General features: G+C 37.0%; 1 long non-coding RNA gene and 1 other non-coding gene across 2 annotated transcripts; one reads left to right on the top strand and one right to left on the bottom strand.

The window, feature by feature from the left end:
• Positions 1-640: 640 nt before the first annotated feature.
• LOC128294618 (small nucleolar RNA R71) lies at positions 641-747 on the bottom strand. The gene has a single exon (XR_008284926.1). It is a non-coding gene; the product is annotated as a small nucleolar RNA R71 (small nucleolar RNA).
• Positions 748-1,284: 537 nt separating this feature from the next.
• On the top strand, positions 1,285-3,409 carry LOC128294212 (uncharacterized). The gene is made up of 2 exons (XR_008284523.1): positions 1,285-1,400; positions 3,245-3,409. It is a non-coding gene; the product is annotated as an uncharacterized LOC128294212 (long non-coding RNA).
• The last annotated feature ends 11,154 nt before the right edge of the window (positions 3,410-14,563 follow it).

Here is a 14,563-nt window from a genome sequence, read left to right as displayed (position 1 = left end):
TTGTTTTACTTTTAATTTACTAACTTTTCTTTTATTTGCTTCTGGAAGGTTCCTTTAGTTTATGACTAGAAGAAACCCGTCAGGACCTCTAGTATTCGACAGTGAGATCGAAAGTACAGCTCGGAGAAACCATAGAGAAGTGAGGCAAAGTCAACAAAGTACAATAGAAGAGCAAGAGGATATTATTGTTAATACTGAGCAGATGGCAAAAAATCATAATAATCAGTTACCCCCTGTGGTTACTGTAAATCTTGTAAATTCGAATCCTACTTATCATACTATGTATGATTATGCCAAGCCCAATTTAATTGGGGTTGAATCGAGTATTGTTAGACCTGCTGTTACTACAAATAATTTTGAACTGAAACCTAATACTATTTAAATGATTCAACAGTTTGTTCAGTTTGATGGTTTGCAGAACAAAGACCCAAATACTCATTTGGCTAATTTCCTAGAATTTTCCAACACTTTCAAGATAAGTGGTGTTTCTGATGATGCCATTTGCCTACGATTATTCCCCTTCTCATTGAGAAATAAGGCTAAGTAGTGGTTGAACTCCCTACCACAAGGTTCTATCACTACTCGGGATCAAATGACCGAGAAGTTTTTGCTGAAGTACTTTCCACCGGCTAAGACAGCCAAATTGAGGAATGTTATCTCTTCCTTTATACAAATGGATTTAGAGACTTTATATGATGCATGGGAGAGGTATAAGGATTTATTGAGAAGGTGCCCTCACCATGGGTTACCTCTATGGCTAAAGGTTCAAACTTTTTACAATTGTTTAAATGTAACGCCCCAATTTTTGGGAATTCTGTGAATGTTGGCATAGGTTTAATTATGTTAATGGGCCTCTAGAATGCCCAAGTTAAGATAGAACCCGGCAATTTTAGTTAATTTTTGTTCCATAAGAAAAATGGGGTGAAATTATGAAATAGAACCTATGTGAAAATGTTTGAAAATGCTATAGGCTAAATTGAAGTGGCCAAATAAATAGGAGTGCAAAATAGGAGGATTTGTATGACAAACCTCCCATTTTACATGAAGTGGCCAGCCATCATATTGTTGTAGACAATATGAGAACTTGATATCCATAATTCATGGTACAAATTGATAATGGGTTAGGTAAATGTTCCATGATAATGGGTTAGGTAAATGTTTCGTGATAATGGGTTAGGTAAATGTTCCATGATAATGGGTTAGGTAAATGTTCCATGATGAGAATTTCATGTATTTTGTATTAAAGAATTAAATGGATGAAATATGAAATTTTATTAAAAAAAAAGGGGTGAAAAGAACAAAGTTTTGTCCATCTTTGTTCATCATAGCCTAAAGTTAGAGAAGAGAAAGGAGAGGAGAAAGCTCTTGAATGTTTGGTCACTTGGGGAAGAAAATTGAAGGTAAGTTCATGGTAGTTTGCTTCTATCTTGATGTTCATGAGTTCTTCTTGATTCTACCTTAACTCTTGAAGCATATTTTGGTTTTTGGTTGTGTTGTGAGCATTTGGTCATGAATTAAAATGAAGAAAATGGTTGTTGTTTCATGTTCTTTTGATGAAAAATGGAAGATATGTGAAGTTGAGCCAAACAAATGAGCATGCATGTGCTTAGATGCTAAGGGGAAAAATCGGCTAATATGTTGTGCTTTAAACTGATGAAATGGAGATTATACTTAAGTAAAATCATAGATTTGTGATGATTGATTGGTGATATACATGTTTAAAAAAAACATGCATGCAAGTTATGTGTGAAAGAGTGATTTGGTAATAAATCTGCTTGGGACAGCAGCAGTAACGTGAATTTGGAAAATCACCATAAATTGTGGAAGATGAGTTAGAAGCTGAATAAATTATGTAATTAAATATTAATGAGTTTATTTTCAAATGAAATAAACGAGAACATATTTTGAATTCTGTACAATGAGAAATTTGATTCGTAATGAAGAGTGGTCCGATTAGTCAAACAGTGAAACATGGGAAACTTTAAGAAAAATCTGGTATTGATTGGCTAAACCAAAAATTCTGAAAATTTTATTGATAGATGATATATGAGTTTATTTTCAGGTAAAATTAACGGCACTTGATTTGGAGTTTCGTAGCTCCAGTTATAAATGATTTAGTGACTGTTGTTCAGGAAGACAGCTTGCAGTGAGATTATGATTATGTAGTAAACATTGACAAAAATTTGTTAATGAGTTGCTTATTGATTTCTTATAAGCTTACTATGATCTGTAGGTGTGGTTGGCCGAATATTGTAAGGGGTTAATACGTAGTTCGTATTTGAATAGTTAGATTAACGTGTTAGTAATCAAATTGTAGGCAGTTCATGTGTGGATCTCGTCAGCATATCGTCGCAAACAGGTGTATAACAACACCCTCTTTCTTAGTTTGGATCGGCAAAAGTCGAAAAGCTGAAATGCCGAAAACCGGTATTTTGTAGATTTGCGAGTGTTCGAATGCTCGTGAGGTAAATCGATTAATGTTTTTAGTAAGCTGTGAAATTTGGACTGCAAAGTGCATGATTTTTTTGCCCTCGATATTTTTGGGCTTAATGGGCCAAAATTGGAATGATGGGCCAACAGGCCCAATTCGGTAAGAACCATCGGTACGTGATTCTGTTAGTACGTGAAAAGTAGGAATATGCATGAAAAACCCTAAAATAGATAAATTACTGAAATACCTTTAAAAGTGGAAAATTTACGGTTTACCCTAGTAGATAAATTATCGAAATACCCCTAGGGTTAAATTGACCTAAATGCATGTTTGATTGTTGTTATTTCTTGCATGCCATGTTGTTATTATCGATGCATGGGATTGGGATATTGACGGAGGAATCTGAAAGTGGCTTGTCCACGTCTTGGAGGCTTTGCCTCAATTCTATTGATAAGCGAGCGACAAAGTGCAAGCAATCTGTGGAGTGTTAATTTGGGTGGGTTGAGCTATTCCCACATGGAGTGTAGAAATTGATGCGGGTGGAGTGTAGTGGTTGGTGGGTTGAGTAGTCTCCCAAATGGGCTTGCATATGTTATTGATGTTGCATGTATTTTGAAATGGGCCTATGGGCCATCTCATTATCTGAATAAGGGCTAAGGCCCGTTTATTATAATCTGAAAAGGGCTCGGTCCAAGACCATTTGTTACTGAATGGGCTTAGGCCCAATAGGTTTGAGCTAACTTGGGCTTTGAATAGGTTTTCCTTACACACTGAGTTTCCCCAAACTCACCCCTTTTATTTTCATCCACGCAGGAAATTCCCAACCATAGTGGGCTTGGAGCTGTGAGGGAATTCGGAGTGGCCACCCGTTCTGAAAGTTTGATTTTCTTCTGGTGAACTGGACATCCTTTTATTTACATTTGAGGTTTTGGGTTTTTAAATGTAATAAGGCTGCTTAATTATTTTTGATGGTTTTAATATGTATTACTAAGATAGGTATTACTTATTTCAACTGTTGAAATAGCTTTAAGGCGCGTTTTCAAAAACAACAATTGATTTCAAAATAACACGACAACAAGCAAAGCTTCCGCAATGAAAGTATTTTCCAAAATTAATCACTTTTCCTAAAAAAGACCTAATCAAATCGGTTTCCTAGAAATATCCATGACGTTAAGGTGTGGCAATGGCGGTATGCATGTCTAGGATTGGATCCGAAGGAGCTTGGTACTTAGCAATCAGATGGACTCACCACCTCTTTTCCGATTTCCTACCGGTGCACAGCTTCCATTCACTTTAACCTATAATGAAATTATCTTTTAAAACACTAAGTAAGTTTTTCTGGATCAACAGTATAAAATGTTTTGAACGCTTCGATGTGGCATGTCGGATCTGGCCAAAACATCTGGGCCAGGTTTAGGGGTGTTACATTGAACCCCTCAACTAGGCAATTGATCGATGCATCTGCCGGTGGGACTTTGAATACTAAAACACCTGAGGAGGCTTATGAATTTATCGAAGAGATGTCACTGAATAACTATCAGTGGCAAGTCATGAGGACAAAGCCTAATAATCAGCCGGTGTTTTCAACCTTGATACGGTCACCATGTTATCTAACTAGGTTGAGCTTTTAAATAAAAAAATTGATGGTTTGTATGGTTCTACATAGGTACATTTGATGATGCAGTGCGATACAAGTAGAGGAGGGGTGAACAACACAAAATATCTATCCTACAACCCTAGCACAGAGAACGAACAAGTCAACTATATGGGTAACAATTCTAGACCTCAGAATAATCCCTATAATAACACTTATAATACAGGTTGGATGAGCCATCCCAATTTCTCGTGGGGTGGTCAAGGTAATCAAAGATTGCAACCTCCTCTAGGTTTTCAACAACCACCTTACCAGTAGGAGAAGAAGCCGAACCTTGAGGAGATGCTAACAAAATTCATCTCGGTCTCAGAAACACGTTTCCAAAACACCGAAACAACGCTTAAAAATTAGCAATTGTCGATTCAAAGGCTCGAGAATCAAATAGGTCAGCTTGCTAAGCTGATCTTAGAAAGACCACAAGATAGCTTGCCTAGCAACACCGAAACTAACCTAAGAGAGAAAATGCATGCGATTATTGTTTGAGATGAAGAAGGGTTAGTTAAGTCCAAACCAGAACCAAGGCAAGAAAGCGTGGTAAGTAAAGGTAAGGTTGATGAAAGCCACAGTAAACAAAAATTGGTAAGTAAGGAGCATACACCTCGTGTGTCATATCCTAATGCAACAAAGAAAGATCGCACAAATGAACAATTAGGTAAATTTGTTAAACTTTTGAAAAAGTTACATATTAACTTATCGTTTATTGAAGCTCTTTCGCAGATGTCCAACTCAGTTAAATTTTTAAAGGAGCTTTTTGCAAACAAACGGAAGTTAGATGATTTGTCGCACATGGAGCTAAATGCAGTGTGCTCAGCTATATTACAAAATAAACTACCCAAAAAATTGAAGGATCTAGGGAGTTTTACTATTCCTTGTTTAATTGGTAGTTTAAATGTAAATAATGCTTTAGCTAATTTAGGGGCAAGTATTAATGTAATGCCTTACAAAATGTTTAAATAGCTAGGTCTTGGGAAACCCAAACAAACTAGGATGAGCATTTAATTAATAGATAAAAACATTAGATTTCCTAGAGGTATTGTTGAAGATGTACTCATAAAAATTGATAAATTCATATTCCCAGTTGACTTTGTTGTCTTAGACATGGATGAGGATAGTGATGTCCCTTTAATTTTAAGACGGCCTTTTTTAGTAACTGCTAGAACTATCATTGATGTTGGTACAGGTGAACTCACACTTCGTGTAGGTGATGATATGATCACACTCCAAGCTCATGATTCGGTTAAGACATCAAGTAATAAAGACGATTTTATAAATCCTGTTAATAAGACTAATTATGGGATTCAACCCTCTTTATAGGAAACCCTTTCGAAAAACACAAATGAGCCACGTTCTGGTTCATGCGCCAACAATGGAACCATCCATGAAAGACGAATGCTATAGATAGATGAACTAGACGAATGGCAGGCTTATGTCAAAGAGGAACAGAAGCAACACTATGTCGAGCTTAAGGATAGAACCAATCAATTTAAGGTTGGGGACCAGGTACTGTTAGATAAAACGGATCCTCGAATCGTCACTTCAGAGCTTAATGCAAAGGAGCAACTCTTTTTACGGTATTGAATATTTTCCTATACGGTACAGTCGAGGTAATCATTCTAAATTTGGCACTTTTAAGGTAAATATTACTCGGCTAAAACCTTATGTTAATAATAGAATTGACAATGAGAAAGAGGAGTTCTGACTCCGTGAACCACCATAACTGTGCGAATATGAGGTAAGTCAAGCTTAGACTTTAAACGAGCGCTTCTCGGAAGGCAACCCGAGTGTTAACACTGCTAATTTTCTTAACATTATTTCATGATTTTTTTAAAAAAATTAATTAGTTTTTAGAATCTAAAAAAAAAAAATGTGTTTTTGACCCACATAGCCTGGCCACACGGGTGTCTGGAGCACACGGTCTGGCCACACGGGCTTGTGGGATCTCACATGGGCATGGGAGAAGCGAAGGAAAACACACAAGTCCTGGCGACATGGCTGTGTGACCCACACAGCCTGGACACAAGGGCGTGTCCTAGGCCGTGTGAAACCTGGAGCTAATTTTTTTCAAAGTCAGAGAGTTACACGGCCTGGCCACACGAGTGTGTATAGCACACGGCCTGGCCACACAAGCATATGGGTTCTCACATAGGCGTGGGAGAAGCGAAAGAAAACACACACAGTCTAGCGACATGGCCATGTGACCCACATGGCCTGGAAACAAAAGCATGTCCATGGCCATGTGAAAACTGGGTTAATCACCCCAATTTTATTTTATTTTATTTATTATTAATTGTTATATTATTCATTTTTATTTTACTAATTAATTAATTAATTAATTCTTATACTTATATTTTTAATTTTTTATATATATTTCTTATTTTTATTTTTATTTTTATTTTGCTATTTCTATTTTTTTCTTTTTCGTATTTTTTTTTACTTTTGTCATTACAATTACCTTTAAGTTTATTGATATCATTGAGTTTATTATTATTATTATTTTATTATTATTTTTATTTTATCTTCCTTTTTAATTTTGTTCTAGTTGTTTTATTTTTTTTATTTTATTTTCTTCAACTTATTTTCATTATTATCTTTTGAAATATTTATGGTTGTTTCTAATCAAGTTATAACCCTTAATCTTCTTTATTATTTGAGTTTATTTTCTTGTTAGTTTGCTCAGAATCACGAGTTACATTTAGATTTGACTGCAATTTTGCTTTTCACTATTCTGAAGATTTCATCCAATATTTAGGGTAGTTTCAGTTTTCTCCCTCTCTTATGATATTCTATTTATACTGTGATTATATATGTTTGTACATTGAGGACAATGTACATCTTAAGTGTGGGGAGGTTATTTATATGATTATATGAAAATCCTTGAATTATGCCTTGTGTTTAAGTAATATTCTCATATTACTTTTAGAATGAACTCTTATTTATTTGTGATTTTTATTGATATGTTTTAGATTAAATTCATAGGTATTTGTGCATTGGTTCTGTAAACTTTAAGACACTAGAGAATCAAGTTTGATAAGTCTATTTTCAAAATTAAAAATTTTAGGTTGTTTCCCTAAATTGAGGTATTACCTTGAAGTTTGAAATTTGCAAGATTGACATCAAAAGCCATAAGTTTTGTGAGATTTTGAGCCTTTAGAGCATACATTTTTCTTGCTCACTTTATTATTGGTTATGAGTGTGTTAATATTGATTTGTTATTCTAGAACTTGTTTTGATTATACATGTCGAGACCACACCTAGGTTTTAACCCACTTATCCCATAAAAAGCCTACCTTCATAATTAACCCTTACTGAACTCCTTTGAGCCTAACAAACCATTTCTTAGCCTACCATTCATATTAACCCATAAATTTTTTTTTATTCATTGAGAATTGTTTCTGTAACACCCCTTACCCATATCTGATGCCGGGTTAGGGTTCGAGGCGTTACCGGGATTTCACATTCGTAAACATATTAAATCAAGTCACTAAGTTGCGCTCTAATTTAAAACTTTTCAAATATGTATATCCTTTCCCTTAAACAGGCCTTCGAGACCTAAAACATGGCTTGAGGTGGTGCGGGACAAAACCAAGAACATTTGATAAACTTTGGGCACCTTGGAAAATTTCTTTCAACTTGAAGTGTCACACGTCTGTGTGACTTGGGACACGCCCATGTAATCACCCCGTGTCCAAGACTTGAGCATTCTGTTAAATTCACACGGCTAGCCTATGTTCATTTAACAGACTTACCATTTTAGATGCAGGGGACACACGACCATGCCACACGCCCACGAGTGTGGCCTGTGTGTCACACACGGCCTAGGCACACTCCCGTGTACCCAACCGTGTAGACCCTATTAGGCTATTTTCCAAGCCTATGGTCACCCCCTTTTAACACTTATACTTAATGAATATTAAAAACAAAGTAAAACATAATTATGCTCTCATAAATGATCTTTGCAAAAACTCATTGCATGGAAACCTCAAATCATTGGTTTTGTGCATGCTAGGTTATTTCCCATCTCGTATTTATGTGTTGTCATACCACTTTAATACATTCAATATTGGCTCCTTCTTATGACTCATTGCCAATTGGAATTTAACCGTCGCACATGATTATAAACTTGCATGGAAATTTTGTAGATCATAGCCTACTTCAAAACAAGCCAATCTCTATGGCCATAAACCAAAAGATAAATTTATCTTTACAAGCCTTCATTTAGAAAATCAAATGCACATATAACAAAATACGCAAAAGACCTATACATGCCATTGAAAAATTTAGAAATGTCTTTATACCAAAGCTAGTCTATTTGATAGTATGCTGACTCTCCAACCGTCTTCCAATCTTTATGAGTCCTCGAGCTCTGTGAGAGACAGGGAAAAGAGAGGGGTAAGCATTTTCATGCTTAGTAAGCTCGAATATTTGGAAAGTAAACTTACCAAGTAATTAGCATGAAATCAAATTGGGCAATAAATTCAATGAGCATAGGATGGCTTCCCTATCACTTACACTCAATCAATGAGTTAGTCACATAACAATGCAATATGAAAGTTATCTTAGATGAGCTCATCATTTAACATCTCATTTGTATATATATGTCACATTAATCTCGTTGAGTTTCTCGAAAATCTCGATGGAATATCCATTTACCTTCAATTCATACAATGATCGTTTCAGATATGCACTCCCGCGAACCTCACATCTTATGGCGGGACTACCAGTCTAGGCTAAATCCCTTATAACGACAAACACCTTTATTGAGCTCGAATCTAAATTACCAGTCCAGGCTAAATTCAAATCCTAATCAGATTACCCGTTTGGGCTAAATCCATCATGCACACATATTCTTCGGGAGGCTCGACCATTCAAAGGAACACCCGTCCGGGCTAGATCCTTTTATAAATGAGATCAACAGATTACCCGTCTGGGCTAAATCCTTACTGCAACACATGCAGGACCTCATTACACATGTCAATCATGGTTTATCCATCGAATTCCCCTTTTAACCTCAACCGAGACATTTATCACAATTCATACTTAAACATGCATTTCATAGAATTTCATGTTATTAAAAAATGCAATCATCATGCATTCATAAATCATATAATTAGACACCTTGAGTGTTTACTTTAAGTTATCCGAACTTACCTGATATTAGTTTCGGTGTCGTGTTTCGGTTATTCCGAAACCTTTCGTTTTCCTCGATCGACCTCCAGGATTTGTTACTCGGGGTCTATAACAATAAAAATAGATCATTAACACTCCACATTATACATTTCAAGTCTAAATTCCACCCTCGGTCCAAATGACCGTTTTACGCCTAACCTTTCACATTTTTACGATTTAGTCCCTACGCTCGTATAATGAAACACATGCAATTTCTACCTTACTCAAGCCTAGCCGAACACTTTTCCCTCTTATGGTAGCCCACATTTTCCATTATTTTCATATTTCTACCACACATTTTACAACTTTTGCAAAAAGGTCCCTTTAGGGGTTTTTCATGAAAATCACCTAGGAAAAGTTGTTTAACACACTTCAAACTTTCATATTCCTCTATAAAAAATCAAAATACAAGTAACTCATGAATGGGTAAATTTTTAAACATGAACCCTAGCATGAAGTATGGGTAGAAATGGAGAGAGTAAGCTACCGGGATCTCAAAACTACAAAGAAATTAAAAACGGGACTTGAGAGCACTTACTAATTGAAAAGCTTGGAAACCCTAGCTATGATGGCTTAAGAATTTTGGCTGGACAAGGGAGAAGAATGGCTGATTTTTGCCTTCTTTTTCTCATTTTATTTCATTAATATGCCAAATGACCAAAATGCCCTTAAGCCCTTTCTTTAAAATTTCATTCATGCCAGCCCATTTTTGTCCAAAAACTTAGAAATTGGGAAAATTGCTCCCCAAGGCCTTCTATGTTATAATCTAAACCAATTTCATGCAAATTGCTTCTAGAATCTAAGTTTTACAATTTATTCAATTTAGTCCCTAATTTTCCAATTGGGCACTTACTCAAAGAATTCCTTCATGAAACTTTAACACATGCATATTCTCATATTCCAAGCCTTGAAATAATTATAAAATAATTATTTTGATGTTGGATTTGTGGTCCCGAAACCACTATTCTGACTAGGCCCTGTTTTGGGATGTTATATTTCTCCCCCCTTAGGGCTTTCGTCCTCAAATGTCTTACCAGTGAACAGATTCGAATATTGGCTTCTTATGGTTTCTTCTAGTTCCCATGTAGTCTCTTCTACACCATGACGATACCATAAAACTTTTACTAAGGCCACATCTTTATTCCTTAACCGTTTAACCTTACGAGCCAATATCTTAACTAGTTCCTCTCTACAGGTCATGTCCGGTCGAATTTCAATCTCAGTCGGTGAAATCAAGTGAGAGGGGTCTGATCGGTATCGCCTTAACATAGATACGTGGAACACATCATGAACCTTTTCCAGTTCAGATGGCAATTCCAAGCAATAGGCTAACGGTCCGGCTCTTTCAGTGATCTCGTACGGTCCGATAAATCGCGGACTCAGTTTGCCTTTTCGGCCAAACCTCAACACTTTTTTCTATAAAGACACTTTCAAGAATACTCTATCTCCAACTTGAAACTCATTTTCCTTTCTTTTCAGATCAGCATATGACTTTTGCCTATCCGATGTCATTTTCAAATAGTCTCGTATCACTTTAACTTTCTCTTCAGTTTCTTTAATCAAATCAACTCTGTGAATCTAGTTTTCCTTAAGTTCTGTCCAGTACAATGGAGTTCGGTACTTCCTGCCATACAAGGCCTCATAAGGTGCCATCTTCAAACTCGTCTGAAAACTGTTGTTGTAGGCGAATTCTACTAGCAGCAAATATTTTTCCCAGCTACCTTGAAATTCAAGGATGAAACATCACAACATATCCTCAAGAATCTGAATCATTCGCTCAGACTGAGCATCTGTCTGAAGGGGAAAAGCTATACTAAAGCTTAATTTCATACCCAAGGCTTCTTGTAATTTCTTCCAGAATCTCGAAGTGAACCTCGGGTCTCTGTCGAAAATAATCGACAGTGGTACCCCATGCAATCTCACAATCTCAGAAATTTACAAGTCGGTCAATCTATCAAGGGAGAAATCTATCCTCACTAGAATAAAATGAGCCGACTTCATCAACTTATCTACTACGACCCATACAACATCTTTCTTCTTTGGAGTCAATGGCAATACTGTCACGAAATCTATAGTAACTCTGTCCCACTTCTATTCGGGGACCATCACAGGCTGTAGCAAACCTGAAGGCACTTGATGTTCAGCTTTAACTTGCTGACATACTAGACATTTCGACACAAATTAAGAAATATCTCTTTTCAAGCCATTCCACTAGTAAATTTTCTTCAAATCGCTGTATATCTTTGTACTTCCCAAGTGAATTGACAAATGGCTGTTATGTGCTTCTTGCAAAATTTTTCAAATAAGTTCATTGTTTTTGGGTACACAAACCCAATCTCTGAACATTAAACATCCATCAGAACCAATCTAAAAATCTGATTCAATACCTAACTCACATTGAGTTCTTTTAGCTTGGAAGCTATCATCATTAGTTTGAGCATCATAGATTTCCTGAAGGAATGTCGGCCTAGCCTCTAGTTCAGCCAAGACTGAACCATCATCAAGCAATGTCAAACGAGCATCCATGGCCCTTAATGCAAACAAGGATTTTCTGCTCAACGCGTCAATGACCACATTCGCCTTTCCCGGGTGATAGTCAATAATCAGTTCGTAATCCTTGATTAACTCTAGCCACCTCCGCTACCTTAAATTTAATTCTTCTTGAGTCATCAAATACTTCAAACTCTTATGGTTAGTGAATATGCGGCAAGTCTTACCATATAAACAATGCCTCCAAATTTTCAAAGAAAAAAAGATGGCGGCAAGTTTTAGGTCGTGTGTAGGATAGTTCTTCTCATGCGGCTTCAACTATCGTGAAGCATAGGCTATTACCTTGCCATCTTGTATAAGTACACAACCCAGTCCATTTGAGGATGCATCACTGTAGACTACAAATTCTTTTCCCAACTCAGGCAATACTAAAATAGGAGATTCAGTTAACAGTGTCTTTAACTTCTTAAAACTTTGTTGACACTTTTCCATCCATTCAAACTTAACGTTTTTCTGTAACAATCTCGTCATTGGAGTTGCTATCATTGAGAACCCTTTTACAAATCTTCGATAGTAATTGGCTAAGATAAAAAAACTTCTAACATTGGTTACATTTTTAGGTGGTTTCTATTCGACGATAGCAGAAATCTTACTTGGATTGACTCGGATGCCTTCACCGGAAACAATATAACCCAAAAATCCAACTTCCTGAAGCCAAAACTCACTCTTGCTAAACTTAGCATACAACTGCTTTTCCCGCAATGTCTGCAACACAATTCTCAAGTGCTTTGCATGTTCTGACTCATCTTTGGAATAAATCAAGATGTCGTCAATGAACACAACGACAAACTTATCCAAATATGGCTGGAAGATCCTATTCATTAGATCCATGAATACGGCCGGTGTATTCGTTAACCCAAATGACATGACGAGAAATTCATAATGACCGTATCTCGTTCTGAAAGTTATCTTAGGTACATCCGATTCTTTAACTCGCAGCTGATAATAGCCAGACCTCAAGTCTATCTTAGAGAACACGGTGGCTTTTATCAACTGATTTAATAAATCGTCGATCCTTGGTAAAGGATACTTATTCTTGATAGTTACCTTGTTCAGTTGTCGGTAATCTTTACATAACCTCATCGAACCATCTTTCTTCCTTACAAATAGAACGGGAGCACCTCAAGGTGAAAAGTTTGGCCTTACAAAACCTTTATCCGTCAGCTCTTGCAACTGTACTTTCAACTCTCTCAGTTCAGTTGGTTTCATCCTATACGGAGCTATTGAAATAGGAGCTATCCCTAGCACCAGCTCAATACCAAATTCTATTTCCCTATCAGGAGGTAATCTGGGTAATTCGTCTAGAAATACATCTGGGTACTCACATAATATAGACACAGACTCAATCTTCAACTCTGTTTCCTTAGTGTTCAATACAATTGCAAGGTAGGCTTCACACTCTTTTCTCATATATCTCTAAGTAATCATTGCCGTGATCACTACCAGAGGTGTACCTAACTCTCTTGAATCAACCCGTAGAATCTCACCATCTGGGCATTTCAATTTAATATACTTACTACCACAATTTTCAATTACATCATGCAGTGCTAACCAATCCCCACCAAGTATTACATCAAATTCATCAAATGGTAACGACATAAGATTAGCCAGAAAACAATGACCCTGAATCGTCAAAGGACAATTCTTACAGACTTTATCAACCATGACTGATCTGCCTAGTGGGTTCGACACTTTAATAATAAATTCCGTCGGCTCCATGAGTATGTTCATTCTAGATATCAAGCTCATGCAAATGTATGAATGCGTCGACCCCGGGTCAACTAAGGCAATAACACATGTATCAAAAAGAGAAAAAGTACCCGTGATAACATCAGAGCAGAGGCTTCCTCTCGGGCTCGTATCAGATACGTTCTTGCTAGGGCTCGAGCCTTTAGTTTTACAGCATCTTTAGCCGCAACTCGACTATCATTGGCACTTCTAGGATATCTTGGAGGTCTACCTTGTGAAATGAGAGTACTCGACTTCGGGGCTACTTCTCTTTCTTTCTCGACTCGCTCTGGGCAGTCCCTGAGAAAGTGGTCAAGAGATCCACATCTGAAGCATGCACCGCTCTTCACTCAGCATTCTCCATACTAAAATTTGTTGCAACTCTTACACTTTGGCTTTTGATCATCTACATTCCCCACACTAGTTACCATCGGGGAGGAAGACTTTTGGCTTCATCGTTTAGAGCCTCTCACTTTACCCGAATATCCTACTGATGAAATGGAGCATTTATGCTGGCTCCTTGATTTTTTGTGGGAAATGAGAGTGTTTTACCACTGAACCTCTTGCTCGTGACTCGGGCCTCTCTCTTTGCTTGCTTTCTTTTGTTGTTAAGCTCCTCAGCCTTTTTGGCCCGATCAGCCAATGCAAAAAATTCCCATATTTCCAGGATCCCAATCAACAACTTAATTTCCTCATTCAGACCTTCCTCAAAGCGTTTACACATTTCTGACTCTATTTGGACCCATTCAGTTACGTACTGACTTAGCTTCACGAACTCTCATTCGTATTCTGTTACAGTCTTGTTCTCTTGTTTGAGTTCAAGGAATTCCTTTCGCTTCGAGTCTAAAAACCGTTAGCTAATGTCTTTCTTCCTAAACTCTGCTTGGAAGAAATCCCAAGTGATATTTTCCTTTGGCACTACCGAGGATATAGTCTTTCACTAATGATACGCAGTATCTTTCAAGAGGGACACGACACACTTCAAACACTCCTCAAGTGTGCACGACAAATCATCTAACACCAGTGTAGTGTTC

This window comes from Gossypium arboreum, chromosome 6 (genome assembly GCF_025698485.1).
Source record: "Gossypium arboreum isolate Shixiya-1 chromosome 6, ASM2569848v2, whole genome shotgun sequence".
NCBI lineage: Eukaryota > Viridiplantae > Streptophyta > Magnoliopsida > Malvales > Malvaceae > Gossypium > Gossypium arboreum.
This window is presented reverse-complemented; position numbering and strand designations above follow the sequence as displayed.